At 45.6% G+C, this 3,516-nt stretch overlaps 1 non-coding gene across 1 annotated transcript; it reads left to right on the top strand.

The window, feature by feature from the left end:
* The first annotated feature begins 2,304 nt into the window (after window positions 1-2,304).
* LOC119472249 lies at window positions 2,305-2,441 on the top strand. Its single transcript, XR_005201367.1, has one exon. It is a non-coding gene; the product is annotated as a U4 spliceosomal RNA (small nuclear RNA).
* Window positions 2,442-3,516: the final 1,075 nt, after the last annotated feature.

The following is a 3,516-nucleotide window of genomic DNA, read 5'->3' as shown; positions in this document are numbered from 1 at the left end:
ATGTTTAGTTATTTTTCCTCAGCAAGGCACAGAGTCGCCCTGTGCCCATCCATCTCTCACTTGCCCCAGTGCTGTCTGTATGGAGCTCAATGTACTGCAATGGCTGTGAGAGCGGGAGCCAGATGCAGCCTCCTCACACTCTGCTCTGTGACATTGCTCTATGACAGCTTACTTCTTTAAAGCCAGCAACGGAGTCTCTCTTGATCCTGCTAAGATAGAGTATTATATAACATAATGTAGTCACGGGAATGACATCCAGACACGATTGCCATATAACATATCCTAAACAAGATCCTGACATCTTGGCTATCTTCTTTTTAATTTAATTATTATTTTATTTTACTTTTTTGAGATGGAGTTTCGTTCTGTTGCCCAGGCTGGAGTGCAGTGGCATGATCTTGGCTCACTGCAACCTCCTCCTCCTGAGTTCAAGTGATTCTCATGCCTCAGCCTCCCAAGTAGCTGGGATTACAGGTGCCCACCACAATGCCTGGCTAATTTTTGTATTTTTTTTTTTTTTTGGGACGGAGTTTCGCTCTTGTTACCCAGGCTGGAGTGCAATGGCGCGATCTCGGCTCACCGCAACCTCCGCCTCCTGGGTTCAGGCAATTCTCCTGCCTCAGCCTCCTGAGTAGCTGGGATTACAGGCACGCGCCACCATGCCCAGCTAATTTTTTGCATTTTTAGTAGAGACGGGGTTTCACCATGTTGACCAGGATGGTCTCGATCTCTTGACCTCGTGATCCACCCGCCTTGGCCTCCCAAAGTGCTGGGATTACAGGCTTAAGCCACCGCGCCCGGCCTTAATTTTTGTATTTTTAGGAGGGATGGAGTTTCACTATGTTGGTCAGGCTGGTCTTGAATTCCTGACCTCAAGTGATCCGCCCACTTCAGCCTCCCAAAGTGCTGGGATTATAGATGTTAGCCACTGTGCCCGGCCCACCTTGGCTATCTTCTGTTGATTAGAAGAAGGTCACAGGTTCTGCCTCAAGGGGAGAGGATTACACAAAGGCATGTCTCACTGTGAGTAAGGGGATACCACTTTAGAGTGTGTCTTCCTCGGGTAGAACAAGGGAAAGTGAAGTATCAGCTATACCATTCAAATTTCTGGCTTAAGAACGTGGGTGGAAGTCGTGCCATTTATTGAGACACAGAACATGGAGGAGCATGTCGCTTGAGGAACGCTCTTGAGTTCAGTTGTTGACATTTGAGTTAAGATGCTCAGAAGCATGAACCATGCCTGTTTTGTTTTTCATTCTATATCCAGTGCCTAGTGTAGTTCCTGACACAGTAGGTACGTAGAATAAATGAATGAATGAAACCTGTGAGATACCCAAGCAGAGTTATTGATGAAGCCAACATCTCCTAGAAGCCAGTTGTGAGGTGTTGATTGACCAGGCATTTTCAAAGTCAGTGGTGTTTGCGCACCATTGGTGCATAATGGTGATGAACATCCTGGCTTGGATAAGATGGCCTAGGAAAGAGGGTACAGGGAAGAGAGCAAAAGTCTCAGGACTGAGCACCGGGAGCCCCAGGACTGAGAAGTGAGGCTGGAGACGACACATTGGCAAAGAATACAAAGAGAGGACAGACCCAAGACTGGAGCCAAATGCTGTCGGGAAGAGGCAAGCCTGAGAAGTGTGCCTGAGGGGAACTGGTTTTGGTAGAGTGGTGAGGCTCAGCAGCCAATTCAGTGTGTGGAGGAGTGGAGGAGGTAAGGACGGGGAAGGCAAGTAGACATCTTCCTCGAAATCTGGCTGAAGAGGAGGAGGGAGAGTGATACCTGGAGAGAAATGAGCCATCCACAGTTGAGGTCATCCAGGTTTTGACTCCAACAGAGTGCATCCTGAAGCAGGGACTGGGGAGCACAGGACTGGGTCCACCCTCTGGGTCAGAGGGAGAGAGAGCAGCTTCTCTGCCTAGCTCAAAGTCTTGCCTTTATATTGCTGTCTCTGTTCTTTTGTTTTGTTTTTATGAGAGGGAGTATCACTCTGTTGCCCAGGCTGGAATGCAGTAGCGCAATCTCTGCTCACTGTAACCTCTGCCTTCCAGGTTCAAGCAATCCCCCTGCCTCAGCCTCCTGAGTAGCTGGGACCACAGGTGTATGCCACCATACCTAGATAATTTTTGTATTTTTAGTAGAGAAGGGGTTTCACCATGTTGGCCAGGCTGCTCTCAAACTCCTGGCCCCAGGTGATGCACCCTTCTTGGCCTCCCAAAGTGCTGGGATTACAGGTGTGAGCCACTGTACCAGGTGTCATGTTCTTATAATAGTCAGGCTAACAAATTTCTTTAAGAATGTTTAGCTTTGCACAGTGGCAGATTCGAAGCCAATGAGGTTTATCTGAGGCGCAATTATTGCTAATTGAAAACTTTTCCCAATACCCTGCCATGACGACTTGAAAAAAAAAAAAAAGAATGTTTAAAAGTCACGAGTTTGGAGAATATGCTTGGATACCTCTTTCCTCTCCCCTTCCTTCTCCCTTCTCTCCCCAATAATTCTGTCCAGAGTTTCCTTCCTTCCTTTCCTCCCTTCCTTTTATTTAGAATGAAGGAGACTTGAGAGATTTTCAAGTAACTTGATGGACAAGAGAGAGGGAGAAGTTGGAAAGAAAGAATGATAAAGAATTGTGTGAGGCTTCTGAGAAAATAGTGGGGAGATGGACTCTAGGGCGCAGGTGGTGGGATTGGCCAAGGGACACCAACTTATTTGTGGGAGGAGGAAGGAGTGTGTGTGTGTGTGTGTGTGTGTGTGTGTGTGTCTGTGTGTCAGGTGGGGGCAGGTTTGGTGTCAGGAAGCAGAGAGAGGCTCAGTCCGATTGTCTTTTGTATCTACCCCAGGCCTGGAGGCATTACCTTCTACATAATAAACTGTTCATATTTGTTGAACAAAAGAAAAGAAAACCTTAAAGGACATAATAGCATATTTCTTTCCTAGTTTTTCAAAATGAAATCTTTATTCACTTTTGTTATCATGCAATAACACGTGCTCTTTGTAAAAAGCTTCAATAATATAGAAAATTTCCCTCAAATTCTAACTGACAGGGATAACAAGTGTTAAGCGTTGGCCTTCCCAGTGGGTTATATATTAAACAAAAGAGGATCAGTTGACATGTGGAATGGTGGGAGCCATTTTTCTCATGTGAACATTATGTGCTTTGTGTCAATATGTAAAGATGTGCTTTATCTTTTATAACACCTGCCTGGTCTCCATAACACCTCCAAGTCTCATAAATTTATTTAACCAAGCCCCTATTGATGAGCATTCAGGCCGTTTCTAACTTTTCAGTACAATGACCTTTCTTGTTCACCCAACTTTGCACCATGCACCGTTCTTTTCTTAAAATAAATTCCTAGAAGAGAGCAACATGTGCATTTCAACTTTTGACACTTATCTTCCAAGTTTGCCTGCTGAAGCCAGTTTAGGCTTCCGTCAACAGATGGAAGTGCACCTGTTTCCGCCCCACCCTTGTCAAAAACTAGCTACTAGAAATCTTTTTTTTTTGGAGACGGAGT

Source organism: Cebus imitator, unplaced genomic scaffold (assembly GCF_001604975.1).
Source record: "Cebus imitator isolate Cc_AM_T3 unplaced genomic scaffold, Cebus_imitator-1.0 Scaffold91, whole genome shotgun sequence".
NCBI classification, from domain to species: domain Eukaryota; kingdom Metazoa; phylum Chordata; class Mammalia; order Primates; family Cebidae; genus Cebus; species Cebus imitator.
The sequence above is the reverse complement of the archived record's forward strand: the minus strand, read 5'-3'. Positions and strand labels throughout refer to the sequence as shown.